Source organism: Triticum aestivum, chromosome 6A (genome assembly GCF_018294505.1).
Source record: "Triticum aestivum cultivar Chinese Spring chromosome 6A, IWGSC CS RefSeq v2.1, whole genome shotgun sequence".
Classification (NCBI taxonomy): domain Eukaryota; kingdom Viridiplantae; phylum Streptophyta; class Magnoliopsida; order Poales; family Poaceae; genus Triticum; species Triticum aestivum.
The window spans coordinates 515,632,157-515,647,287 of NC_057809.1; positions in this window are offsets into that span (position 1 = coordinate 515,632,157).

Consider the following 15,131-nt stretch of genomic DNA (forward strand, 5'->3'; position numbering starts at 1 on the left):
GCCCCATCCCCTTCGATGAGGTCAGGTTTGTTGGAGTCGCCGGCCGACTCCCCAAAGCCGGCTTCTCTGGAAGTCACCTCCGGGGACTCGGCCATGAGCGGGCAGTCGGCCTCCTTGCCGAAGACTCCCCAGGAGGCGGCTCTTTGCCCTGTGGTCTTGAGGGGCGTAGCCTGCCCCGATGCCTTGAAAGGTCATGGGGCTCGGGTTGGCCTACCCATGGCCCATTACTCCGAGTCCCCAAAGCTGGTGAGGCGCCGCGGACGATCGGCCGAGAAGCCTCAACAGTTTCTCTTTCCGGGTGCTCAACATATGGTCTTGATTGACTTCTGCCGGGCTGACTAGAAGGAGTCGGACTCCCCCAACTCGGACTCACTCAATTCCGACTTGCTCAGTAGTTCGAACGTCGCGGCGGGATTTCAAGTGGCGTGCTTGCTAAGCTTCCAGGCCGCCACCCGTTCTTGGCCTGTCACGCGAGGGCACATGGCCAGGCCGTCCTGCCAGCCCACGCGTGCGACAGGACAAGCCCGTAGGTGGGGCCCGCCACTACCGCGCCTCGGCGCCCGAGCGGATCTGCTGCGGCCCCGGTGGACGGTTGGGATTCCCGTGAAGTTACTGCGTGCAGTAACTTTACGTGGATCGTGGGGGTCGTGGGGTTGCGGGCGCAGTAAATCCCCACGTCCGCCCCTCGGCTTCGCAGCCCACGGGGCTATAAGTAGGGGGAAGAGGGGGGCACGCGCGCCCCTCCTTCCCACTACCCCTTGCTTTCTTCCTCCTCGCAGCTCCTCGCTCTCCTGCTTCCTCTTCTCTTCTTCGCTCTGCCGCACGCCCAAGCTCCGGCGATCACCGCAGCGACAGCTCGCGATGAGTTCTTCCTCCGCTGCCATGCCTCCCCCGGTGCGCTCCGGCACCTGGGACGGTTCCGAAGTCCACGAAGACCATATCGAGTTCCTCTGCCGGACCCGTCGGCTTCCCAAAACAGATCGCGTGTAGGTGCGTCTTGCGCCGGAGGGGGAGATTTCCCCCACCCCGCAGGAGGGCGAGCGGGTCATCTTCCGCTCGCACTGCCTGCGTGGGCTGGGGCTGCCGGCGAGCAGCTTTTTCCTGCGCGGCCTAACTACCGGCTGCTGGGGCGGAGGCGGAGGCGGCTGCCCAGCAGGCGGGGGTGGCAGGAGGTCGTCTCCCTTGGCGATCCTGGTGAGCCAGTGGCACTTCCGGGTGGTGTGATTTGATGGCTTCGCGCCGCTGTGGAACTTGCAAGGTCCATCCAAGGTCTGCTTGTAGGAGAGGGCCGGCAACCAGTTCGGCTTGCCGCCTTTCTGTCGCTTGGGCGGAGGCTGCTCTTCTGGTTGCTGGGCTTCAACGGTCGCGACCTGCCGGCTGCTGGAAGCCGACTGCGGGGCCTTGCGCTTGTTGTCGCCCTGCTGTTGTCGCCGGCCGGCGTCTGCCGCCGGAGTTCTTGGAGCCTAAGGAGCTACTTTGCCAGTCGTGCTGATTTGAATTTCCGTCTTCATGGAGAAGTCGGCCGTAGCGTACTTGTCCGCTATGATCAGTAGCTCGTCGAGGGTTTCTGGCTCGTCGCAGAGGAGCTTTTGCTTGAGGAGGGTGCCTTCTCGTCACCCGACTGTGAAGTACTCGATGGCCTGCACCTCGTGCACGCCCTCGCAGGAGTTCCGGGGCTCAGCCCAACGCGTGAGGTAGTCGCGAGTCGACTCGTCAGGACCTTGCACGCACAAGGAGAGCTGACGAGGCTTGGGAGGACGCTTGTACGTGCTGGTGAAGTTGCGAATGAATGCTTCAGTGAAGTCGACCCAACTATTGATGCTGCGGGGCTTTAGGCTGTTCAGCCATGTCCGGGCTGTGCCCTGGAGCATGAGCGGAACGTACTTTACGGCGACACGCTTGTTGCCGTTTGCTATGCTGACAGCCGTGGAGTAGTCGACTAGCCAATCTTCCGGCTTCACGGAGCCGGTATACTTGGGCGTGTCTCTTGGGAGCGTGAACCCTTTGGGAAAGGGCTCGTCCCGAATGTGGGGCCCGAAACAAGGCGGACCCAGCTCGTCTTCTTCTTCCAGCGCCAGGGACCGGTGATGTCGGTCGATCCGGTGGCGGGCGTCATTCTCTCCAACTCCCTCTCGGCGGCCAAGGCGGTCACCGAGAGTCGGATGGTCAATAGGCGGCGGGGAGACTCGCCTCTCCTTGCGGGAAGGGGGAGGCGGACAGTCATCCCGTCGTTCCACTGCTCTCGGGCAGCCGTCTCGGTCGCGCTCTATGGTAATCTGAGTCCGACTGTGGCTGACAGCCGGCTCCTTGTCCTTTCTTCCTCGGGCACCGCTAGTCGGCGTCCGAGAGGTGGCGCCTTGATCTCGGTGCGGGTCGTCGTTTGGCCGCTGCGGCGCCTCCGTGCGATAGCCGGCCTCGTTCTGCGTGGCGGCCGCGTCGAGGAGCTGCTGGACTCGCTCCATCATGAGGCGGTGCTCTTCGCCCTCGAAATTGTCCAGCTCATCCATCGCTGCATGGGTGGCTCGGATGTTCTCCGCTGGCGTGGCATACACGGGGCGGCTAGCCCCAAACAGGCTGGCGATGGCTACGCCGCGCTGCTGAACCGCGCCAAGGCGGCTGGGCCCTGCCGGGGCCGGCGAGCCGCCAACAACGCGATCCATCTCCCGCTGGTAAGCTTCTGACAAGCGTCTCATGCTGGCCAGCTTCTTCGCGCCTTCAACAAGCTGAAGGCGGCGCGCTTCTAACGTCTCTGCGTCAGCATCTTCCGAAATGGGCGCGGCTAGGTCTTGCAGCGCCACGCCGAGTGAGTCGGGTGTCCCCCGCCAGGGAACTCGTCGTGACTGATGACCAGCACCTCAGTGACGGTGCTTTCGTCGCTCTCCGCGTGGGGGAGAGGTTCGTTGTAGACCACCACGTTGGTGGGGAACGCGTCGACCGACGCGGTGTCGGAGTCGACCAGCATCAGGTCGGTGGAGCCTACGGACTCCAAGTCTACGACAGGCTCGCCAGAAACATGGAATTGATCGAGGAGGCCCGCAAGGAGGTTTTCGGGGCCGCCTGCGCCTGCGTCAGACGCAGGTTCGTCAGAGACGCGGACCTCGCCAACAAGTTCGGCCAAGGAGCTGGCTGCGCAGGCGATCTCAACACCGCGCAGCGCGTCGACGCAAACTTCGTCTGGCATGCCTGGCTGGCTGCGCTCGCCAGGGAGGAAAAGGGTTCCCATCCAGAACAGATCTCCGGACGGCGGTGCACCAGGCCCACGGTGGGCGCCAAATGTCGGGGGTTTGGTGCGACATATGCCAACGAATGGCTTATCATGGTGGGGGCGAGTAGAACGTCGCCGGTGCCTGGAAACGGGATGAGGCGAAGACATGCACGCCGGTGAATCTTACCCAGCTTCGGGGCTCTCCGGGGAGATAATACCCCTAATGCTGCTCTGCGGGGTCTCCGTATGATCACTATGGTCAAGTGTTTACACGGATGCTCCTTGAGCTGTATCTGGTGGTAGGAGAGGGCAAGGCTAGCTCTCTCCCTCTATCTGGTATGGTATAGAACTACTGGGATCCAACCCTTTGCATGGGTGCCCTGGGGGGTTTATATAGGCCTACCCCCAGGGGTATAATGGTAATTCGACTTGGCGCAGGCCCAGCCGTCAGTGCCTCCGACCTCCGACTTCTCCGCTGACTGCTGGGGCTCGCCGACTGGTTTGGTACGGAGCCGACAGGCCGCGTCCGCCGCGGGCGGGTCTTGCCGGCTGCCGATTACTATAGCCGTGCTCGTGATGACGCAGGCTTGGTCATGTGGTCGTGGCAACAGCCCCGCCGCCTGGTGGGCGATCACTGTTGCCACTCCCCATCTCTTCTTGATTAACGGCGCGTGGGCCCCGGGGGAGGGCTTGGCCGACTCCTCGGGCCGACTCCCGATGGGTCTGACTGGCGGTGCTCCCGCTGTCTCCCGGGGTCTTGCTGACTGGTGGGCCCCACTGCCTCCAGGCCGTACAGACAAGCCATCGTGGGCGCCGGACCAGGTACAGTGGTGCTGATGTCAGGGCCGGCCAGGCGACAGTGCCACGCCACAGGGAGATCTTCCCAAGTACGGCGTGCTGTAGCCATGCCTGCCCTTGGTAAGGGGCGGGGAGTGGGCTTCATTGTAGCCATGCCCCTGCCCGTCCCCTTCAATGAGGTCACGGTTTGTTGGAGTCTCCGGCCGACTCCCCAAAGCCGGCTTCTCTGGAAGTCGCCTCCGGGGACTCGGCCGTGAGCGGGCAGTCGGCCTCCTTGCCGAAGACTCCCCAGGAGGCGGCTCTTCGCCCTGTGGTCTTGAGGGGCGCAGCCTGCCCCGATGCCTTGAAAGGTCATGGGGCTCGGGTTGGCCTACCCGTGGCCCATTACTCCGACATTATGCCAGCTTTCAGGAAAGTCGGTTCGCATTGGAGCGCATCTCGCATCTAGGCCGTGTCCACGTCGGTGTCCCTGTGCTATGGAGTGCCACCTCGTCGTTCTTCCGCTGCCGCGTGATACGTCTCCAACGTATCTATAATTTTTGATTGTTCCATGCTATATTATATTTTGTTTTGGACATCATTGGGCTTTATTATACACTTTTATATTATTTTTGGGACTAACCTATTAACCGGAGCCCCAGCCCAGAATTGTTGTTTTTTGCCTATTTTAGGGTTTCGCAGAAACTGAATACCAAACGGAGTCCAAACAGAATGAAACCTTCAGGAACGTGATTTTTGGAACGAACATGATCCAGAGGACTTGGACCCTACGTCAAGACATCAACCAGTAGGCCACGAGGTAGGGGGCGCGCCTACCCCCCTGGGCGCGCCCTCCACCCTCGCGGCCCCCCTGTTGCTCCACCGACGTACTCCTTCCTCCTATATATACCTACGTACCCCCAAACTACCAAATACGGAGCCAAAATCCTAATTCCACCACCGTAACTTTCTGTATCCACGAGATCCCATCTTGGGCCATGTTCTGGAGCTCCGCCGGAGGGGGCATCGATCATGGAGGGCTTCTACATCAACACCATAGCCCTTCCGATGAAGTGTGAGTAGTTTACCTCAGACCTAGGGGTCCATAGTTATTAGCTAGATGACTTCTTCTCTCTTTTTAGATCTCAATACAAAGTTCTCCCCCTCTCTTGTGGAGATCTATTCGATGTAATCTTCTTTTGTAGTGTGTTTGTTGAGACCGATGAATTGTGGGTTTCTGATCAAGTTTATCTATGAACAATATTTGAATCTTCTCTAAATTCTTTTATGTATGATTGGTTATCTTTGCAAGTCTCTTCGAATTATCAGTTTGGTTTGGCCTACTAGATTGATCTTTCTTGTAATGGGAGAAGTGCTTAGCTTTGGGTTCAATCTTGCGGTGTCCTTTCCCAATGACAGTAGGGGCAGCAAGGCACATATTGTATTGTTGCCATCGAGGATAACCAGATGGGGTTTATTTCATATTGCATGAGTTTATCCCTCTACATCATGTCATCTTGCTTAAAGCGTTACTCTATTTTCTTAAACTTAATACTCTAGATGCATGTTGGATAGCGGTCGATGTGTGGAGTAATAGTAGTAGATGTAGACAGGAGTCGGTCTACTTGTCTCGGACATGATGCCTATATACATGATCATACCTAGATATTCTCATAATTATGCTCAATTATGTCAATTGCTCAACAGTAATTTGTTTACCCGCCATGAATACTTATGCTCTTGAGAGAAGCCACTAGTGAAACCTATGGCCCCCGGGTCTATCTTCCATCATATTAATCTTACAATACTTGGTTATTTTTGTTGCCTTTTATTTTACTTTGCATATTTATCATAAAAATACCAAAAATATTATCTTATCATATCTATCAGATCTCACTCTCGTAAGTGACCGTGTAGGGATTGACAACCCCTTATCGCGTTGGTTGCGAGGATTTATTTGTTTGTGTAGGTACGAGGGACTCGTGCATGGCCTCCTACTGGATTGATACCTTGGTTCTCAAAAACTGAGGGAAATACTTATGCTACTTTGCTGCACCACCCTTTCCTCTTCAAGGGAAAACCAACGCAAGTGCTCAAGAGGTAGCAAGAAGGATTTCTGGCGCCGTTGCCGGGGAGGTCTATGCAAAAGTCAACATACCAAGTACCCATCACAACCCTTATCTCCTGCATTACAATATTTTCCATTTGCCTCTCGTTTTCCTCTCCCCCACTTCACCCTTGCCGTTTTATTCGCCCTTCTTCTGTTCGTCTTTCCATTTGCTTTGATGTCTTACTTGGCTCATTTGCTAGTTTGGTTGGAATAATTGTTTATTTATTGCTAAACAGAGAACCTAAGATCTATGGATCCTCATCCGCTTGCTAATATTTTTAAGAGATCCAATTATAATGAACCAATTGCTAGTGAGTTTTGTGCACTAGATTATCTTGATGAAGTTTTGCTTGAAATCCATGAATCTGAAAATTGTGATAAAGTACCTTATGGAGTGATTCCCGATGGATATTTGAATAAAATGCATGATTGCAATGATGATAGTATAAATTCTATTGATATAAATTGTGCTAATAATATGCAAATCCCTAAGCTTGGGGATGCTAGTTTTGCTATGACCTCTACTTGTTGCAATGATCATGATTGGGGTGATTCTTCTTACAATCTTGAAAAATTATTTAAGCCCCATGATGAATATGAGATTGATAATAGTGTTTGCAATGTTATTGAAAGTGGGTTTGGAAGAGTGTCAACTTTAGATCCCACATATTTGGAGAATGTTCAATCTTATGAAATTTTTGATAAAAGTGGGTTTGGAGAGGTCATGACTTTAGTTAATGTTAATATCACTCTTTTGGAAGAGTGTCAACTTTGCATGCATGTGGATCGTGTTGAAAATATTTTATGTGATAGATATTTTGTTGAATTTGCTTATGATCCTACATGTAATTATTATGATACAGGAAAATATGGTGATAGAAATTTTCATGTTACTAAATTACCTCTCGTTATGTTGAGATTGCTATTGTTTCTTTCCACTTCCTTGCATATGCTAGTTTTTGCTTGCAATGATAATTTGTTTGCCTACAATATTCCTATGCATAGGAAGTATGTTACACTTAGATGTGTTTGTCACGTGTTTTATGATGCTCTCTTTGTGCTTCAATTCTTGTCTTTCATGTGAGCATCATTGAAATATTATGCCTAGCTATAAGGCTTTAAAGAAAAGCGCTTGTTGGGAGACAAACCAATATTTTTCCTTGCTGTTACTCAATAAATAATTTATCTAGACTCTTTTTTGGTTGTGTTTTTTGTGTTTAATTAGTGTTTGTGCCGAGTAGAACCGTTGGGAAGACTTGGGGAAAGTCTTGTTAATCTTGCTGTAAAAAACAGAAACTTTAGCGCTCACGAGAACTGCTGCCATTTTTATTTGGAAAGTGATATTTAGTTAATTCTTTTTGCATATGATTAATAGATAAATTCCTCACGTCCAGCAATTTATTTTAGAATTTTTGGGGTTCCATATTTTTCGTTAGCTACAGATTACTACAGACTGTTCTGTTTTTGACAGATTCTGTTTTTCGTGTGTTGTTTGCTTATTTTGATAAATCTATGGCTAGTAATATAGTTTATAAACCATAGAGAAGTTGGAATACAGTAGGTTTAACACCAATATAAATAAATAATGAGTTCATTACAGTACCTTGAAGTGGTGTTTTGTTTTCTTTCGCTAACGGAGCTCACGAGATTTTCTACTTTATGTTTTGTGTTGTGAAGTTTTCAAGTTTTGGGTAAAGATTTGATGGATTATGGAACAAGGAGTGGCAAGAGCCTAAGCTTGGGGATGACCATGTAACCCCCAAGATAATCTAAGGACACCTAAAAGCCAAAGCTTGGGGATGCCCCGGAAGGCATCCCCTCTTTCGTCTACTTCTATCGGTAACTTTATTTGGAGCTATATTTTTATTTACCACATGATATGTGTTTTGCTTGGAGTGTATTGTATTATTTGAGTATTTATTTGTTAGTTTTCCACAATCATCCTTGCTGCACACACCTTTTGAGAGAGACACAGATGATTCAGAAATTATTAGAATACTCTATGTGCTTCACTTATATCTTTTAGAGCACGTCGGTGGATTTGTTTTATAGAAACCATTGTTCTCTCATGCTTAACTTAGATTATTTTGAGAGTCCTACAAAAAAGCATGGTAATTTGCTTTAATTATTTGAGGCATTCAAGTTTAAATAAATAAAGTTTTCTTATGAGTGTGTTGAATACTATGCGAAGTTTGAAACTTGATAATTGTTTTGAGATATGGAGATGGTGATATTAGAGTCGTGCTAGTTGAGTAATTGTGAATTTGAGAAATGCTTGTGTTGAAGTTTGCGATTCCCGTAGCATGCACGTATGGTGAACCATTATGTTAAGAAGTCGGAGCATGATGTATTTATTGATTGTCCTCCTTATGAGTGGCTGTCGGGGACGAGCGATGGTCTTTTCCTACCAATCTATCCCCCTAGGAGCATGCGCGTAGTACTTTGCTTCGATAACTAATAGATTTTTGCAATAAGTATGTGAGTTCTTTGTGACTAATGTTGAGTCCATGGATTATACACACTCTCACCCTTCCACCATTGCTAGCCTCTCTAATACCGCACACCTTTTACCGGTATCATACACACACCATATACCTTCCTCAAAACAGCCGCCATACCTACCTATCATGGCATTTCCATAGCCATTCCGAGATATATTGCCATGCAACTTTCCACCATTCTGTTTATCATGACACGCTCCATCATTGTCATATTGCTTTGCATGATCATGTGGTTGACATTTTAGTTGTGGCAAAGCTGCCGTTCATAATTCTTTCATATAAGTCACTCATGCGTCATTGCTATCCCGGTACACCGCCAGAGGCATTCATATAGAGTCATACTTTGTTCTAGTATCGAGTTGTAATCATTGAGTTGTAAATAAATAGAAGTGTGATGATCATCATTCATAGAGTACTGTCCCAAAAAAAGGAGAAAGGCCAAAGAAAAAAAGGAAGGCCCAAAAAATAAATATAAAAAGGGGCAATACTACTGTCCTTTTTTCACACTTGTGCTTCAAAGTAGCACCATGATCTTCATAAGAGTCTCCTATGTTATCACTTTCATATACTAGTGGGAATTTTTCATTATAGAACTTGGCTTGTATATTCCAACGATGGGCTTCCTCAAAATTCCCTAGGTCTTCGTGAGCAAGCAAGTTGGATGCACACCCACTTAGTTTTTTTTGTTGAGCTTTCATATATTTATAGCTCTAGTGCATCCGTTGCATGGAAATCCCTACTCACTCACATTGATATCTATTGATGGGCATTTCCATAGCCCGTTGACACGCCTAGTCGATGTGAGACTATCTTCTCCCTTTTTGTCTTCTCCACAACCACCATTCTATTCCACCTATAGTGCTATGTCCATGGCTCACGCTCATGTATTGCGCGAAGATTGAAAAAGATTGAGAACATTAAAATTATGAAACAATTGCTTGGCTTGTTATCGGGGTTGTGCATGCTTTGAATACTTTGTGTGGTGAAGATGGAGAATAGCCAGACTATATGATTTTGTAGGGATAACTTTCTTTGGCCATGTTATTTTGAAGAGACATAATTGCTTAGTTAGTATGCTTGAAGTATTATTATTTCTATGTCAAAATTAAACTTTTGTCTTGAATCTTTCGGATCTGAATATTCATACCACAATTAAGAAATTACATTGAAATTATGCCAAGTAGCATTCCACATCAAAAATTCTGTTTTTATCATTTACCTACTTGAGGACGAGCAGGAATTAAGCTTGGGGATGCTTGATACGTCTCCAATGTATCTATAATTTTTTATTGTTCCATGCTATATTATATTCTGTTTTGGACATTATTGGGCTTTATTATACACTTATATATTATTTTTGGGACTAACCTATTAACCGGAGGCCCAGCCCAAAATTGCTGTTTTTTGCCTATTTTAGGGTTTCGCAGAAAAATAATATCAAACGGAGTCCAAATGGAATGAAACCTTCGGGAACGTGATTTTCGAAACGAACATGATCCAGAGGACTTGGACCCTATGTCAATACATCAACCAGGAGGCCACGAGGTAGGGGGACGCGCTACCCCCCTAGGCGCGCCCTCCACCCTCGTGGCCCCCCTATTGCTCCACCGACGTACTCCTTCCTCCTATATATACCTACGTACCCCCAAACTACCAAATACGGAGCCAAAACCCTAATTACACCACCGTAACTTTCTGTATCCACGAGATCCCATCTTGGGACCTGTTACGGAGCTCCACCGGAGGGGGCATCGATCACGGAGGGCTTCTACATCAACACCATAGCCCTTCCGAGGAAGTGTGAGTAGTTTACCTCAGACCTAGGGGTCCCTAGTTATTAGCTAGATGGATTCTTCTCTCTTTTTGGATCTCAATACAAAGTTCTCCCCCTCTCTTGTGGAGATCTATTCGATGTAATCTTCTTTTGCGGTGTGTTTGTTGAGACCGATGAATTGTGGGTTTCTGATCAAGTTTATCTATGAACAATATTTGAATCTTCTCTGAATTCTTTTATGTATGATTGGTTATCTTTGCAAGTCTCTTCGAATTATCAGTTTGGTTTGGCCTACTAGATTGATCTTTCTTACAATGGGAGAAGTGCTTAGCTTTGGGTTCAATCTTGCGGTGTCCTTTCCCAGTGACAGTAGGGGCAGCAAGGCACGTATTGTATTGTTGCCATCGAGGATAACAAGATGGGGTTTATTTCATGTTGCATGAGTTTATCCCCCTACATCATGTCATCTTGCTTAAAGCGTTACTATGTTCTCTTGAACTTAATACTCTAGATGCATGCTGGATAGCGGTTGATGTGTGGAGTAATAGTAGTAGATGCAGGCAGGAGTCGGTCTACTTGTCTCGGACGTGATGCCTATATCCATGATCATACCCAGATATTCTCATAATTATGCTCAATTCTGTCAATTGCTCAATAGTAATTTGTTTACCCGCCGTGAATACTTATGCTCTAGAGAGAAGCCACTAGTGAAACCTATGGCCCCCGGGTCTATCTTCCATCATATTAATCTTCCAATACTTAGTTATTTTTGTTGCCTTTTATTTTACTTTGCATCTTTATCATAAAAATACCAAAAATATTATCTTATCATATCTATCAAATCTCACTCTCGTAAGTGATCGTGTAGGGGTTGACAACCCCTTATCACGTTGGTTGCGAGGATTTATTTGTTTGTGTAGGTACGAGGGGCTCATGCGTGGCCTCCTACTGGATTGATACATTGGTTCTCAAAAACTGAGGGAAATACTTACGCTACTTTGCTGCACCACCCTTTCCTCTTCAAGGGAAAACCAACGCAAGTGCTCAAGAGGTAGCACCGCGTAGTTCGTGTGATCGAGGCCCCGTCATGTTCATTAAATAATGTACATACTGTCCAGCAGCACTGTGTGTGCCGCTTGGCCTTGTATCTCGATGTAATATTAGACCTATGTAGTCTGCTAGCATCAATAAAGCGGTTTTTTATGTACCATGTTCTTGTGTATTGCCAGAAGACTCGGTCTCTGGGCTGGTAATGCAGGGTAAACCGGTTGCTCTGAGCCGGGGTGCCACAACACTTGGTATCAGAGCCGCGCTGATTGTAGGACACGCTAGACCGTTAGTGCGTTAGTGAAATGGTAGATAGCTTCGTTTGAGTGTCGGTAGCCATATGAATTGGTTGTTGCATTGCATGCATGTTTTATTTGTTATTACTAACGGTATGGTTTGTGAGTGTAGAAGGCACCAGTACCGATCTTGTACCATCCTGAGCCAGCTCCGTACACATCTCTGCACCTGCTTCAGAACGTGTGGTGACGACTCTACCCAGAGGGTGCTGATCCAGAGTATCGAGTGTATCGCGACCATCTGGCCGGATCATTGTATGAGTATTATGTTGAGGTCACTCTACACCACAGTTCCCCTTCTAGGGCTTACACTCGTTCAACTAAGGGTGGTCTTGCTTCTATGCCATCTCAGGCGGTTCAGTTTGCTGCTCTCGAGGCTCTTGTAGACTTGCGCTACAACGAGGTTCGCATGCACACCCACCCTGGTCTTTTCTACTACCCATCTCTGCACGAGAATGGGTGTAACCGCTTTCCCTTGATTAATCCGGCGTGCGATCGTCCCACTAGCCACCTTTCTCGCTACATCACTGCTAGTTATCTCCTGAACTACGAGTTAGCTCGGGAGCTTTCATGTGCTCGCACCGCTCTCGCAGTTGCTCGTATGAGGAACCCTCTTCCCGCTGTCATCTATACTTCTGCTCCGGTTTCTTCCCCCTCCATTCCCCCGACGACCTCGCAGGGTACCGTTAACCCTCTGACCGTGAACCCTCACAACGCTCCTACTGCATGGTCTTCCCTTGTCGCTACTCCTGCTGCTCCTATGCTTAGATCCCATCCCCCGCCTGCCCCTGTGGGAGAGCCCTCAAGGCAGCATCGTCGCGTCTCTTGTGATCCGAAGGTCTCTGTTATCAGTTCAGGATCAGGGTTCGGCTCAGGAGACGAGCTTGCAGCAGCACCGACTGAGCAGTAGACGTTAGAGTATCGCTGTAGTCATGAGCATGATGTATGGCTGTAATCGCACTTGTCATGATGCGTAGTTTCATGTACGAGGGTAGTAAACCCGTTGTGATGTTACTTTCATGTTGGTACTATGTATAATTATGTTGGAACTTCTTATTCGCCTTGGTTTTTCATTCACTGATTTCTTCCGGGATTTGTCATTGGCTTTCCCCGCATTTGGAATTTTCTCATCATGGTTGCTATGTATTGGGAAAACAAAAAATAGGATGACGCATGGGGGCAGCAGCAGCCAAGCTGCTGAGGATGTCCCTGTCCGTCACTCCGCAAGACAGGCAGGACATTCGCCCGAGACATACCAGCCACCTCCGCCTCCACCGCCACATCTGCCTTCCACCGATCAAATCCTGCGAATGTTTGAAGAAAGAAGGAGCAATGACCTGCTGGAAATCCTGAAAAGTGTGCAAGTTATGGTTGGGCAGAATGGAAATCAGAATGGTCATCACTCCAAGCTGTCAGATTTTTAGCGAACCAATCCTCCCAGCTTCAGCCAAGTAATTGATCCATTAGACGCCGACGACTGGCTAAGGACCATTGAGAGGAAACTTGAGATTGCTCGCATTGAAGAAGGTGACAAGGTTCCCTTCGCAACGCATTATCTCGAAGGAGCTGCCGCTATATGGTAGGATAATGCCAAGGAAATATGGCCTGCAGACGAGGAAATTACTTGGACAAAATTCAAGGATCATTTCCGCAAGTATCATATTCCCACTGGGATCATGAAGATTAAGCAGCGCGAATTTCTCGCTCTCACTCAAGGCAGCACGACCGTCAACGAGTATCTGAACAAATTCAACCATTTGGCCCTCTATTCTCTCCTCGCTGTTGCCACAGAAGAGCGGAAGATCGACCTATTTCTTGGAGGCCTGAATCAGCATCTCAGGTGCACTCTCAGCATGTTTGATTTCCCAGACTTCCTGACTATGGTGAACAAGGCCCTCATCGCAGAAAGGGAACACAAGCTCCTACACGACAACAAGCCAGTTGTTAATGACCACAAGCACAAATTTGAGCCGAAGAAGGATATGCAACCCGTGCAAAAGGCTCGTACTTGGCAACAGACTCAGGTGGAGTACAAACCCAACTGGCAGCAGAATGTCAACAAGACTACCACTCAAGTCAAGAATGCCGTGACCAGCCCGGTGCGTGAAGATTGTCAGCGCAACAATTCATGCTTCAGCTGTGGTCAAACCGGACACTACGCCAGACAGTGTCCCAAGAATAACAAGCACGCAGCTCCATTTCAGCCACAAGTCAACTACGTGGAGCCTTATTCTGCCCCAGATATGATCCAAGGGCAAATTCATCACATCTCCGCAGACGAAGCCCAAGAGGACTCAGAAGTCGTCATTGGTATGTTCTTGTCAATGACATACCCACCATAATTTTATTTGACTCTAGGGCTTCCCACTCTTTTATTTCGCGGGGTTCTGCTTCCCAAAACAATTTTCCATGCTCGATTTTGGGAAAGCACATGCTGGTACAATCCTCGGGATCCCTACTCAGAAGCAATCTCATCTGCCAAAATTTGGAGATTGACATCAAGGGCGTCAAGTTTCCAACATCACTGATAATCATCGACTCCAACAAATTGGATGCCATTCTGGGCATGAATTGGTTAACCCAATACCAAGTCTACATCAGCTGTGCGACCAGAGAAGTTACCCTAAAATATATGGAAGGTCGCACCACAAGTTTTTATGCCCGCAAGTGCATACCCACAAAAGATATGGTTTTCGCAGCACAGGCGGAAGAAGTGGAATTAATTCCTGTGCTCAGTGAGTATCCAGACGTCTTTCCCGAAGAATTACCAGGCATGCCACCAGACCGATAATTAGAGTTTGCAATTGATTTGGTGCCTGGAACCACTCTGATACATAAGAAATATTATCGGATGCCTTCCTCAGAATTGGTGGAGTTGAAGAAACAACTGGTTGAGATGCTGTAGAAAGGATACATCCGTCCAAGCTCTTCACCATGGGGATCACCAGCGATCTCGTGGACAAAAAGGATGGCAGTCTACGAATGTGTGTAGACTACCGACAGCTGAATGACGTCACCATTAAAAACAAGTATCACTACCAAGGATTGACGATCTATTTGATCAACTCAGTGGGGCCAAAGTATTCTCAAAAATTGATTTGAGGACTGGATATCATCAACTCAAGATAATGAAGGAAGATATTCCTAAGACCGCGTTCACCACTCGCTACGGTCTTTATGAATACACCATTATGTCATTCGGCCTCACCAACACCCCTGCCTTCTTTATGCATATGATGAACAAGGTGTTTATGGACTTCTTGGATAAATTTTTGGTGGTGTTTATTGATGACATCCTCATTTACTCCAAGAGCAAGGACGAACACAAGGAGCATCTTCGAGCAGTTCTGCAAAGGCTTCGCGACCATCAGCTTTATGCCAAATTCAGCAAATGTGAGTTCTGGCTCCAACAAGTGGGATT